This window comes from Nicotiana tomentosiformis, chromosome 6 (genome assembly GCF_000390325.3).
Source record: "Nicotiana tomentosiformis chromosome 6, ASM39032v3, whole genome shotgun sequence".
In the NCBI taxonomy this organism is placed as follows: Eukaryota; Viridiplantae; Streptophyta; class Magnoliopsida; order Solanales; family Solanaceae; genus Nicotiana; species Nicotiana tomentosiformis.
In genome coordinates this window covers 18,253,732-18,268,945 of record NC_090817.1, presented here as the reverse complement: position 1 = coordinate 18,268,945, position 15,214 = coordinate 18,253,732, and the positions used below count along the sequence as shown (strand labels likewise).

General features: G+C 35.5%; 1 long non-coding RNA gene across 6 annotated transcripts; it reads left to right on the top strand.

Moving 5' to 3' along the window:
• Positions 1–1,470: 1,470 nt before the first annotated feature.
• Positions 1,471–7,437, top strand: LOC138893280 (uncharacterized). Of its 6 annotated transcripts, none has more exons than XR_011408376.1 (4): positions 1,489–2,936; positions 3,062–3,088; positions 3,299–5,786; positions 7,064–7,437. It is a non-coding gene; the product is annotated as an uncharacterized lncRNA (long non-coding RNA). The 6 variants fall into 6 exon arrangements; XR_011408377.1 differs by having other exon boundaries at positions 1,539–1,553; XR_011408374.1 differs by having other exon boundaries at positions 1,488–2,936; positions 3,062–5,786.
• The last annotated feature ends 7,777 nt before the right edge of the window (positions 7,438–15,214 follow it).

The window sequence follows — 15,214 nt, the reverse complement described above, 5'->3', positions numbered from 1 at the left end:
TAATTATTGTACGCTTGTTATCTTATAATTTTATATTAATTGATGTATTTATTGGGGAAATTCTTTCTATAAGAATTGGTAAATGAATATGTTGGAGGAGCGGGTTGCACGCCGCAACAAAATTGATTATAATGAATATATTGGAGGATCGGGTTGCACGCCGCAACAGACTTATTAAAAGTCTATATTGGAGGATCAGGTTGCACGCCGCAACAGACTTGTTAAAAGTCTATATTAGAGGATCGGGGTTGCACGTCGCAATAGACTTATTAAAAGTCTATATTGGAGGATCGGGTTGCACGTCGCAACAAACTTATTAAAAGTTTATATTGGAGGATCGGGTTGCACGCCGCAACAAACTTATTTAAAAGGCAACATACATATATATATTGGGGGATCGAGTTGCACGTCGCAACAGACTTGATTAAAAATGAATATATTGTGAGAGTGGGTTGCACGCTGCAACAAAATTGAATGTGAATATATTGTGAGAGCGGGTTGCACGCTGCAACATAATTGATGGAAATGACAACTGATTATGACTGCTGAGTTGGCTTCAATTATTATAAATGAATTACCTGATTTATTTCTATTATTGTTTTTGTTACTAATATTGCGTACATGTAATGTAAGTGACCCGCCTTAGCCTCGTCACTACTTCGTCGAGGTTGGGCTCAACACTTACCAGCACATGAGGTCGGTTGTACTGATACTACACTCTGCACTTCTTGTGCATATTTTGGAGTTGGTCCCGACGGCGTACCATAGACTTACTCGGATTTCAGCTACTCAGAGGAGACTTGAGGTATAGCTGCACAACGTTCATAGTTCTGAAGTCCCCATCTATTTTACTCTAGCTGTGTGTTTATTTTCAGACAACTTTATTTTATTTAAGACATTTATTTGTATAATTCTAGAAGCTCGTATACTTGTGACATTAATTCTGGGATGGTATTTAGACACCATTATTTTTATGGATTATTCACTATATTTTAAATTTTGCTTCCGCATTTGTTTATTTGATTATTAATAAATTAAAGATTGTTTAAAAATTGGTTTAAAAATGGATAATATTAATCTAACGTTGACTTGTCTAGCAAGTGAAATGTTAGGCGCCATCACGGTCCGAAGGTGATAATTTCAGATCGTGATACTATATTACTTGTCGACTACGTATACTTGCATGTGTGTTTAGGAGTAACAGACCTCGACAAAAAAGTCAACATAACATGATTCATATTGATTATTTATATAACCTTGTACTTTATTCTTTCATGTCTAATCGTTTACTTAAAGCTTTATCTTAATAATTTTGATATTATTTTATAAAATTATATAATTCATAACTCGACATACATGTGTAAGGAGAAACTAGTATATATTAGGGGTGTACAGTGGTTTGCTCCGAATTTTCTAATTACCACTTACGTGTTTATATTACATGGCTTTTACTCCTATTTTTATCGTTCTATAGAGTTCTTTCATCTGCTTTCCTTCAATAGGCCCTTTGTCTTCCATGTTTTTTTCTTCAATCCGATCAGAGAGTCCCAAAAGTACCATCGCGATCTTCTTCTGCATCTTCCTCTTCGATTCTATTTTGAAATTATTTCTTTTGTGATTGTTATTTTCGTCCTCTTTGTTCTATTTTTCCTTTTTCCCTTTTATTTTATGTGTTAATGCTTGATTTGATTTGTTCTGCATATTTTGTTGTTGTATCTATGTATTTGATTGTAAAATCGAGTTTTGCATTTTTTGGTATCTTCAAAACCTAGCAAAGCAGAGAGGGCGGTAAGATAATCGCTTGGGTTGTCATGGAATCATTCAAATAGAGATTCCAACATGACATACTAATTTTATTTTCCTGCTCGTGGTCTCAATTGGTTTATCAACTTTCTGTTATTCTGCCTAACTTCTTTTATAATTCAATTCAAAGAGTTAACTGTAATTCACTTTACAATTTATGGTAAAATGTAATTTATGATGATGTTGCTGAATTAGCACAAAAGATAAGTTCTCTCCCATAATTACGGTGTTACAATTAATGCCCCGAAGTATTATCGCACAGTAAAACTTGGAATCTTCTCTTCTTACTATCCCCCTATGCATTCTTTTTATTGTGCTTCAGAATTTTATTTCTGATAACTTGGGTTGAAAGAGGGAGACTGGAATTCGATATCATACTGAATTCTCAGATGTTTGCTCCGCTATTGTTGTCTTGGATTCTCAGGTTGAATTTCCTATCTTTCTTTACTTAGGAACGTGCATAAAACTGTAAAACATTGATTATGAAATCACATGTTTATTCACCTTGTCCTTTTCTTTTCTTTACTCAACTTTGATTCTCACTCAAAACTTTGAATATTTGCCCTCTTATTTTGTTAATATTTTGGTTGCATTGTCGCGTCCACTCAGCTTTTGATTACATATTTATGGTTCCTTTAGTTGTCCAGTAATTCTCATGAATCATAGTTTAAAATTTTGTGACACCTATAAGATTTCAAATACAAATATCTATTTTTCAACTCAGTATGGAACTACTATGAGTTATAATTTGAAATTCAATAATAGCTGTATTAATAATGTGATCTTGGTTTTGTTTGGGGGAGATAAGATCTGTAACCACACTGTACTTTTATTGTCATTAAAGTGTCCAAAAGTATATATGAAAAACATGTTTGATAATGTAGCTTTCTGTGCAGAGTGTGACTGCTCTTAAGTAGAACATTAGAAAAGTATCAAGCTGCATATGTAAGATCCTAAGTATCTAATTATTGCCAACTACAAAATTCCTTGGAGGATGATCGTCTCTTCATGTGCTTGACGGGGATGTAAATCCATGATATCTAATTCATCTGCTTTTCATGTGTATCCCTCCAACAAAAATATACTATTAGAATATGCCAGTGCCATCATTTTACTTACAGCTCTCAAATATGGCTAAGTTCACTTTTTTCATTCTATATCATTTCATTATTATAATTTATCTAACTCATACTAAGTTGTTATTCTTTGAATTATTTTATGAAAATAACAACTCCTACCCTCGAATCTGTTTGTGCAGGTTTTGCTTCCATTAGAAACATACCAGGTAACATTTAGACGCTAAGCTCACTTCAACCTTGTATAAGTGTGTATAACACAAGTTATGAACACTAACACTAAAAAATGCCTTATATCCAGCATTGTCTTCATTTCAACACCAAAATCTCTAACACACACAAAAAAGAATAAAATATCAGAACTAGCATCGAATCTGGTCGAATCTTTTCCCCGGTGATGTCTCTCTCCTTCCTTGCAGATCCAATTGGATAAGCCGGATCTAGAGTCAGATTTAAAGTCAAACTCAAGGATTTTAGAAGAAAAAGAACATCTATTATGAGCACAGTAATTTTTTCCATGCACAAAACTACTCCTAAAATGCCAAATACATAGCTTTTATATTATTTTGTTTGATTTTATATATCTTTGTTTGCATTTCATGGAATTTGGTTGTATTTGCATAATTCGAAATAATGTTAAATCATAATATTGTCAAGAAAATGTCATTTTTTTCATTGTATTTTTAGATTTTTAATTGCATTTTTAGGATTTAATTACATTATTAAACCCATGATTAAAATACATAAAATCACAAATAAACGTTAGTCTTCTTCGCTTTTATTTTTGAATTTTAGGTTCAATTAAATTAGTTAATTAGCCAATCATTAGATAAAATAGATAACTAGATTAGTTATGCAAAATTGGGTCTAAATTAGAATTTCAAATAGCTGGTTTTGAAAAATCTGATAAGAGAAGCTTCACATTCGAACGTAAAAATTGCATGGGGCGCCCTATTTGGTTGCCCCTTTTTAACTTATACCCGTTTTATTTTTTCGTTTGCATCCATACCTATTTTTTATTAAAAGTATTTTAAAAAGACGATTTTGCCCTTCTTTAATAAAAGACTATTGACAAATTGCATGACAAAAACATAAGCATGTTTAGAATGATGTTTTAGAAAATAAACTAAAAAAATTCAGCTTGTTTAGACTGAAATTTCAGATAAAACTCAAGACAAAACTGTAGACTGAGTTACAAAACTTCAGCATGTTTTGGTATGAAGTTTTAGCAAATAAACTAAATAATTTCAGCATGCATTAGCAAAAATTCTTTAAAAAATTACATACTGCAAGACAGAAACTTAAGCATGTTTAGTCTGAGGTTTTAACAAATGAACTAAAAAATTTCAGTATGTTTAGTCTAGAGTTTTAGCAAATGAACTAAATAACTTAAGCATGTTTAGTCTGAAATTTTAGCAAATGAACTAAATAACTTCAACATGCATTAGCAAAAACTCATTAGAAAATCACATACTACAAGATAAAAACTTAAGCATGTTTAGTGTGAAATTTTAGCAAATGAACTAAATAACTTAAGCATGTTAGTCTGAAGTTTTAGCAAATGAACTAAATAACTTAAGCATGTTTAGTCTGAAGTTTTAGCAAATGAACTAAATAACTTAAGCATGTTTAGTCTGAAATTTTAGCAAATGAACTAAATAACTTAAGCATGTTTAGTCTGAAGTTTTAGCAAATGAACTAAATAACTTAAGCATGTTTAGTCTGAAATTTTAGCAAATGAACTAAATAATTTCAACATGTTTAGAGTGAAGTTTCAGATAAAATTCATGGCAAAACTATAGACTGCATAATAAATAACTTCAACATGCATTAGCATGAAGTTTTAACTTCAATGTGAAACAACTTCATGCTATATTAGCATGAAGTTTTAGTTTCAATATGAAACAACTTCATGCTATATTAACATGAAGTTTTAGCTTCAAGGTAAAACAACTTCATGCAAGTGTGATTCTGAAGATGAATCTAGACAAGTTTCTAATTTTTTTATAAAGTTGCTGAGAGGAGAGGAGAAGATCGTTTTATATCTTTTGTCAGGGGTATAATTGTCATATTATTACAGATTTTTTGTGAGATGGCTACCAAATCAATAATTTTAAAAAATAGGGTACAAGTTAAAAGGTGGCACAAATATAGGGTACGACTGCAAATAACCCATTCGAACTGGGCCAAGCAAATCGGACGGCCCAGTTACTTTAATTCGGTTCATGCCCGTCCAAGCCCACACCTTCATCCGGTCCAAATATCCCCCATATGCCAAACGACACAGTTTTGGATCAAGCTTAATCTCGGTCGTCCGTTGTTGTTTGATCCAACGGGCGATAACTGGCCATTCGTTCTCTTTAAAGTGTCGGAACAGCCCCTACCCCCACCCAAGTCCTCTCTCTCATACCTCATTTCCTCTCCACCCTTCCCCGCCGCGTACCGCCCACCGGAAATCGCGGTAGCGGCGGGCCACCTCCAAACCACCCCAAACCGTACAATCCCCAGCCCCTCCTCGGTCCAAATCCACCACCAGTTTCCCTCAAATCCGTCTCAAACAATTCGTTTAGTAGATGTAAGAAATCACAAACCTGAATTCATCCCCTTTTCCATTTTTCCTCACATCTCGGACTGTTTGGGGTTAATACCAACATCAATAGACTACTCTCAATGAGAGTTGTCGATTGATGGTAAGTTTATCTTGTTTCAGGACCATCGGAATCTAGTCAAACTCTGGTTGACCGGCCAGTTCCCACCCATATCGCCATGGTGTCATTTTCTCCGGCTTAGCAAGGGATATTGTTGCATGTAGCACTGGCCAGTATGAAGCAACTCTGGTTAGTGCTTGTGTAACAATTCCTCCAGGTTGCTGGAATTCTTTTATCGATCCATTTTGAGTTCCAGCATGTATATTCTGTTCCTTTTTCTTTTACTTCTTCTATGTTTTTCCCTCATTCCCTTTCTTCTTTCTACTTGTTTGTCTCCAGTCATCTCTGCTTAATTTAGCAGGAGCAAATAATTGATCATTTGATTCATATCTGTTTTGAGTGTGATTAACTGTTAGCTATTGAATTTTCGATTGTTGTTTGAGTAGTCACATGATTAGGTATCACTGAAACAATATTTAATTGATTTAATTCCCTGTTAAATCGACAGTTTCTTTTGTTTTAGTGTTTGTATAAGAATATTATTCTTGAGGATCAATTAGTGAGTCACAGGCTTTCTAGGATTTGATTAGCTTACTTTGGACTTAGGAGTGTAGTTTGTTTTAAGAATGAAGCCAGGTTCAGGCTCACATGATTTCTATAGAGTTGAAAGGTAAAAAGAGAAGTGAAAGGTCTGTAGTTTTGAGAGTAGAAAGTAACAGAGGTAAAAAAGGTATTAAGGGGATTAGACTTAGAGAATCTTTATAACTAACCACTAGGAAGCTTCTAGGAAAGAAAAACCAGCAGGGGTCTGCTGGGGAGGGACTTGAAGAGTAAAAACAGAAAAGAAAAAAGGATTAAAAATAATAGAAATTTTTTGAAGAGCAGCTTTGAAAATCAGCTTAAATAGATGACCATCCTCGCACTATAGGCATTCATACTCATTCACAATCTGGAGATTCACTCACACACATTCACCTAGCTGAAACAACTTTCAAAAGTTCAAAAAAAGGGCTCAAAAACCAGATATGGAAAGCCAAAAAAGGGCTCAAAAAACAGAAGATAATTAGCTTTCAAAAGAGATTTCTCAAGTTGTTTCCACTGCTGTTGTTTGTTCTATACTTTCTGGTTTTAGAAAACAATTCAGACTCAAATCACTGTCCAATTATGCTGTTTATTGCTGGATCTGTGTTGTAGAGCTTCAACTACCTGATCTCCTTACCTTTATTTGGTTTTTCTCAGTTGTAATTCATCACATTAGGTATTCCTTTAATCTCTGCTATATACATAATGTTCATAGAATTTTGAATGCTTTGTTTGATTGTAATGATGTGTTTAATTCCAATATGAAATTTAATTAATCCTTTAGTGCACGAGTCTAACTATTTCAGTATGATTTTAATATACGTCATGAAAAACATTGAGTGTTCAATATGATTCAGAATTTGTTAACATGCATAATCTATGTGTGAAATTATGTAATCAACTTATAATATGGAGGTTGTTTGTGACTTATAATGGGTTAATCTGATATGTCAGGTGGTTGGCAATAATAGGTTGCAAAACCATGAGCAAGCCTGAAGAAACGAGTGGCCAGTGGACAGAAATGCTCCATGTGAACTATCCATATGTAATTCAGCTATGATAAACAATTTCATGTAGTTCATGTATTGTATTTTAAAATTAAAGGATTATAGAGTTATGGTTTGGAATCTAGTACGATTATTGGCTAATTTAGTTTAACCTAATACACAATGGGTCATACTTGCATTAATGGCCCAATAAGGGGTTAATTAGGTAAGTCTGATCTTCGGAGGATATTGGGCCTTGAAGTTAGCCCATTTGAACAGGCCTGAACTAAGAATGTAATTTTCGTCATTTGCTTTGTTCGTTAGATCGTGTAATTCCTTGTAGTGTTTCTTGTTCCCTATCAAATCGTCTTATTTGACTACTGAAAAATGAATGTGTTGATTGATAATTTAAGAGCCCGTTTGGACATAAAAAAAATTTCTTTCTTTTTTTCCAAAAATAAAATTCACTTTTTTTCGAAATCAGTGTTTGTTCATAAAATTTTCAATTTTTACTTGAAGATGCATTTTGAATTTTTTTGAAAATTTGAAAAACTTCAAAAATTATTTTTCAAAATTTTCATTCAAATTGCTCACAAAACATAAAAAACAACCCAAACTGCAATTTATGTCCAAACACAACTCTAAATTTCAAATACCATTTTCAATTGAAAAAGTTTTTCACCATTTTTTTTGGAATTTTACAATTATTATGTTCAAACGCCTACTATCCATCCCCAGACTCATATCGGCCTTAAGGCCATCAAGTTAAACCTGGACAACTTCACATAAACTAGTTCCTAGTTAAAATTCATAACCAAATAACCTTTCAATTAATTTATGGGCTACCAGCTTATTATATAAAGTAATTGACTAAATAACATAATAGTTTTATAAGCAACGATGATAATTGAACTCATAATTTCGACTCTGAGGAAACGAACCCAGAATTTTTGGTTCAAGGATTAGAATTCGAGCTTAAATGACTTTTATACTTGACTTTGTTGTTTATTGTCCGATTTTACATATTTGATCCTATTATACTAAAGACCGCTCTTTTCCGCTTTAATAAATATTTGAATTGTATAAAACTTGATACGCCACCCTTCTTCTCTCCAAGTCTTCTATATCTTCTGGGAGCGCACGTACGCGTGGCTCTTTTCTGTTAGAAGTGTCACACCCTAATTTTAGAACGACGATCGAACCCATTGCAAAGCCGGTGAAGCTTCTGTATTTCCGGTGTGCTCCTCCCTCCCCCGACTCGAGTTGTCCGCTTGGGTAAGTCAGGCCTAGAACTCCATACATTTTAAGGTTTTACCCTAGATGAACATTACTTCATGCCGGATCCCAAGTAGGTACATATGTTTGCATCACGTGCATTTGACCTAGGGGACTAAACACAAGGTTTGATCCGTTTAGGACAGTGTACCCAAGAATAAAAGACCAACTTGATGCATTCTTACATGCTACTTGTGCATTTATTTGATCTGGTTTGCATGTTGACTGATTTCTAAAATAGGGAAAGAAAATCAAGAAAACCACGAGAGAGAAAATGTACTCGGTTCTTGAAAATTCCGGTATTTGAAAAAAAAAAACGAAGAGAATATTGAAACCCTGTCGATTTTTTATGAGGTTATTAGTTATTACAAAATGAGCCAAATTTTCAAACATGTCATTTCCCCCAATTTTGAAAAATCTACCAAACTACGAAGGTTTGATTCTCACCGGTGGTGAGGTACGTAGGCAACCTTCATCGGGTATGGCCTCATTTTTTCAAAAATAACCTAAAAATAATAATATGGCAAAATTTTCAAAGTGTGGTCATACCCCAAGCCGTTCTTGTCGAAATAGCCTTGATGCGCTCTCGCGGGACATCGTTCTTGTAGAAGGATACCTGAAAGCATAGCTCTAACTGTACGATCTAAAGTATGAAAGAAATGAAACAATCCTAGATGTCTTGGCGTCACTGTTTACACGTATAGCGCACACACACATAAAAGTGACCCCGCTGGACATGACTTCATAGACTCTATAGGACTCTTGAACCTAGGCTCCAATACCAAGCTTTGTCAAGATTTTCTAGTAGGCTCCCTTACTAGCAACACGCGTATCAAGCCCACCTTATCTTACTGCATGTGTTTTAACCCTAATCCTTATACCACTACATGCATATCAGTATCATAATGTATCACAAATCGCACATCAAGTGCACAATATCATAACTTGCCAAAGAAGTCAACAATAATGGTGTTTCCACAATAAATAGCCCATGGCTCAACCACAATATGCACACGAGTATCAACAATAACAATCAGAAGTGAATAATTCGACAAGAATAGTATTTCACAACTTTACAACTTTGCCTCAATGTGAATCACGACCTTAATAACTCAATACCAATTTCAACAACACGATATTCCAAGAATAACAATTTCAAGTGAGGAACTCAACAGTTAAATAATGAATAAGGAATAGAGGAAACAATAACTTAAACTAAACATATAAAGACAATTAACAAGTAAGAGATAAGACAAGTAAAGCATATAAAGATAGACTAATGATGTTGAATATAACATATTATGGTAACTCAAATAAAGGCATTAAAGGAATCTACATTACTAGAACCAGTAAATTATCACATTTAGCCCGTGTACACACTCATCACCTTGCGTACACGACTTCCACATTTAAGAATTAACACAAAACAACACCAATCCTAAGGGGTAATTCCCCCCCCCCCCCCCCACAAAGTTTGGCAAGACACTTAACTCAAAATACACTAACTCAATCTACTAGTAAGCCTTTCCCTCGATTATCCAACTATCAACGACTCAAATCTAGCCAAAATAACTTCATACCATAAATATAAGCTATAGGAAGCTAATCCGAACAATAAAATTGTAATCTTTAAAGAGAAATAAAAAGTTAACCCCAGTCTCACGTCTCGAAACTCGACCAGAACTACAAAATCCGAACACCCTCAATAACGAGTCCAACCATACAAGAATTTCTCCAATCTGACCTCAAATCGCCTTTCAAATCCCCCAAATTTAATCTAAGAAGTTTTCACAATTTCCCCCTAAATTCCAACTCAAATCACTAATTAAATGATGAAAATAACAAGGGATTCATGTAATATAGCCAAAACTAAGTTAAAATCTCTTACCCCAATGATTTTCTTGAAAATCCCTCAAAATATCGCCACAAAACCGAGCTCTTTAGGTCCAAAAATGAAAATGAGATGAAAACCTCGACCTAAGACCTTTTCTGCCCAGCGATTTTGCATCTACGAACCCACAGCCGCATCTGCGGAATTTCCATCGCAGATGTAGTCCTCACTAAGGTCCAGTACTCTCCACTTCTGCGGACAAAACGCGCATCTGCACATTTGCTCTTGTGGATATAGGGGCACTTCTGCGCACGCGCTCCTGCGATGATGTCCTCTTTTGCGATAATAGACCAAGCTGGCCCAGTCCGCATCTACGACCAGCTCCTCTGCACCTGCGGACTTGCAGATACGGAAATCACCTCGCACCTTCGATCCCAGCCAAGATCACTAATGGCCGCTTCTGCAATCAACCTCATGCACCTGCGTGGCCGCACCTACGGCCAAACCCTTCGCAGGTGCGATGACACTAGAACAACAGTAGGTTTAGAAATCCATCAGGTCCTAAATTGTTTCAGATTCAATTTGAATCACACCCGGGCCCCCGGGACCCCATCCGAATATACTAACAAGTTCCAAAACACATAATGAACCTAATCGAGGCAAAAATTATATCAAACAATATCGATTCTGCGAATCGCACCCCAATTCAAGCCTATTGAAACTATGAGCATCCGACTTCCAAAACTAACACCGAATCACACCAAAATAACTCTGATTGACCTCAAATCTGCACACAGGTCATAAATGACATGACAGACCTATTCCAACTTTCGAAATTGGAATCCAACCCCGATAACAATAAAGTCAACTCTCGGTTAAACCTTTCAACCTTACAAATCTTCAACTTTCTAACTTTTGCCAAATTAAGACGAAACGACCTACAGACCTCCAAATCAACATCCGCACACACTCCTAAGTCCAAATTACCATACGGAGTTGTTGGAACCGTCATAACTCCATTCCAGAGTTGTCTATATAAAAGTCAAACTACGGCCAACTCTTTTAACTTAAGCCTCCAACTTAGGGACTATGTGTCTCATTTCAATCCGAAACTTACCAAAATCAAAACCAAATACCCCAGCAAGTGACATAACCACAATGCAACATAGAGGGCACGATAAATAGGGGATCAGGGCTAAAACTATAAGGCCCCGCAAAACTTTACCTAAAACCTGTAAGGCCCCGCAACATAGAGGACGCGATAAATTAGGTTGAACAGTACGCTAAAGAGTTAAAGGAAAATCTTTTGCAGAAGTGGGCGTTTCTGCGGTTTATTATGCGGCCGCATAATCAATTTGCGGACCGCAAAATAGTCGCAGAGTGAGGTCATTTTTTTTGGGCCGCACTCTGATTGCATATCCAACCTTGAGATTTTTCTGATGGTGGTTCTGCACCGCATTATATGACCACAGAACAGGTCTGCGGACCGTAGACTGGTCGCAGACTGAAGAAGAAAATGTAAGCTCCGAATGGCCAATTATGCGGCCCACTCTATGGACCGCAGATCTGTGTCAGGCTCCTATTTTTCTAATTATTATAACCCGACCCAATCTCGTTATATAAACATTGTGGATCATTTTTCTTGGAAAACCTGATACTTTTATAGTGAGAGAGAGTGCTTAGAATGGGGTAGTGATCTTCAATCAATTATACATAAATTCTTGCTCAAATCATTGAAGATTAACTAGGAGAAATTCACTATGTCTCCATCCAAGAGGTAAGAATCTATACCATAGCCCTTAATTTCGTAAATTAACAAAAAATGGGTAATTCGCAAGACAATTCTTGGGTAGGGGAGTTGTTTATCTTGCATGCATGTGTGACAAGCGAGTATATGGAGGATGGTGAGATAAAATGATAAAGAATGGGGTGTGGGATGGTGAAGTCTTTCATAAAAGAGCCTTAAAACCTTAGTGCACACTTGGTGGTTGATAAATGCTCAAATGAGCTAGAACCATTATCATTTCCCTAATTTTAATTCAATTTGTTATATTTATAAAATAGACTGATATTGCTAAGATTCCCGGAACATTTTAGAGTGTAAGGGATCTCAATTGAGGTATGTTGGCTAAACCTCTTTCATCTTAGAATCAAATCTCACGGTGTTCATATAATTGGTGTAAGTCCCAAATTGATCATTATAGAATGGACTATTCCGAATGTGTTTGTGTTGAAGGATACATGTTCAATATTTATTCTAAATGCTTTATCATGTCATCTTTCCATTTGAGGATGTGTTCAAAATGTGGAATATGTGTTAAGAAATGTTAAGACTTCATGTCAAAGTTGAATAAAGGTTGTTATGCCAAATTGTATGAAAAGCCTTTGTATGCTTAGGATTCCCAAGTTGTTCATAGGTGTATTAATGTATTAAATGGTAGGTCTTATTATTGTTGATGATGATAATGTTGTTAAATGTAAAAAAGGGAAAACTAAAATTATGAAATACGTCCAAGTGCCACGAATGACTTAATAATTGAGTCCACTCATGCCAATGTATTGAAAAGATGGGAAAGTAGTATGAAGTGAGATGATTGATTGAAATGGTGATGTCTCGAGTGATATGGCCTAACCGATCGGGCCATGATCGGACGCCATACCACACACATGGTGGTAACTATGCTGGAAATGATAATTGGAATTGTGGTTATGGTTGATGTCTCCAATGAAATGACCTAGCCGATCGGGTCGTGATCGGACTCCGTGTAAGAACACGGTAGTATTGTGATTTATGGCATTTTGGCACTAAAGATTCCCCAACCTAATAAGATGGAAATTGACTTGAGAACTTATGTGATCCTTACTTGATGTTTTAGTATTGTTTGAAGCTCTTATTGAATTCATGATTGTTTCCCCCCTTGTATTAATGTTTATTCTATTAAGATGGTGTTTTAGTTTTACATACTAGTACTATTCGATAGTACTAACGTCCCTTTTGCCGGAGGCGCTGCATCTTTAAATGGATGCAGGTGGTTCCATAACAGACAATGTTGATTACAGATAGTGATACATCCTCTTCCCAGCGGACTCGGTGAGTCCCACTTCATCCCGGGGTCATGTATTGTATCTTTGTTCATATTGTTGTCACGTTTTGAGGTATAGCCGGAGCCTTATCGCCGACACTATCTTAACACTCTTTTGTATCTTTAGAAGCTACGTAGACACTATGTGGGTTGTATATGGGTGCTAGAAAGGTCAAACAGATTATGTTGTGTTTTGGACTCTTGTTCCACTCAATCATAAGAATGTGTGTATTTTGAAACTTAACAGTGATGTAACTAATGAAATGATTTAGTAATGTATATATGATCTTCCTACTGTTTAATTAATGAAAACATGCCTTCTATTGATCATAAGTGAGTTGGGTAGAAAGTGTCTGATAGGCTTTCTCGACTGGGTCCACTCGGTTGAGCGTTGGTTGCGCTTTTCGAGGTTGGGGTTTTGAAAACAATACCTAAAATAAATGGTCGGGTCAGTACACTACATAACCTCAAAGCAAAGTATGAGTACATATAAGAATGAGTAGATCCCGGATCAATCAACACAAGTGCATCAAATGTACAGACAGAAAGAATACATGTAACCACAACATTCGAGGCCTGAGCATCCAGTCTAGTGAATACAAAAACTCTTGCCTGACCTATACCAACATTCCCTTGTCCTTGATTCACAGTAGTACGATCTCCAGCACCTCAACCTCTATTTCATGTACCTACAACAGTCTAAGTATTACGAGTAGTCTAAGTAGGTATAACTGACTGGAAAGAAGCCTAACTGAAATTCCTCAAAGATTATAGGCAATCCTGTAATGATCTGACCAATCATTTTGAGATTTAGCATTCCATTTAGTGGTTTGAGACTTTGAGTAGCTTTATATTATGTATTATGACTTTAGTGTATGGTTGGTTTCGATTTTTGAGCAGTTCGGGATTGATTTGGAAGAATGATTCTCGTTTTATAAGTTTTAAGTTGGAAAAGATGTTCAAGGTTTGAATTTTGGGTAAATGGGCTTGGAATCAGGTTTTAATTATTCTAATAAGTCTGTATAATGATTTTGGGCATGTCCACAAAGTTTGGTTAAATTCCGATGAGTTTTGGATAAGTTTGGGTTGTATGGTGATTGTTTTCGGTTTTAACGTCGATTTGATCATAAAGTTTATCATATTGAGCAAACGACCTTTGATTCATGTTTCGACTAAACTATAATATCCGTATCACAATTTTGGAATCATAGCAACTGGAATCATCTAGTTTCGACATCGTATGAGGAATTTATAGTCATTTTACAAAGAATTGGGTCGCTAGATTTTTTCCAGATTAATTACAAAATTGCTACTGAATTTGTATTTAAAAATCTGCTCTATTTTCAAATATTAAAACCAACATATCTCCTTCATTATAAGGTCAATGGAGTGATTCAAAAGCCTAACTTGACTGCAATTTCACGAGGAATCCATTGGAGGCATAAAAAATAAGTTCCATGATTGTTTGGCACAAAAAATGAGGCAGAGCAACTGGGCAGAAGCATATAATATTGAGGGTTTGTTCGTTTGATCATATTTTGGGTTGGGAGCTCGGATTTGGGCGATTTTGGAGGCGATTTTCACCATATGGATTGAGATAAGTGTTCTATACTCGGTTTTGGTTCTATTTCATGAATCCATCTTTGTTTTTGGCATTTGATTGATGATTTCAAAGTGAAATTTGTGGGGTTTAGTCTAAAATTTCACAAAGTGAATTTTTTAGTTTCGAACATCGATTCGAAGTGGGATTTGAGTGAAACTAGTATGGTTGGACTCGTAATTGAATGAGTTATCGGATTTTATGAGTTTTTTCGGATTCCAAGGTGGCCTAGGTTTGACGTTTTGGTTGACTTTAGGCTTTTGATTAAAGATTCCTCCTTTATTGATTGAGTTTGTTTTCTTTGGCATTATTGATGTTCTTGAGTTTCTT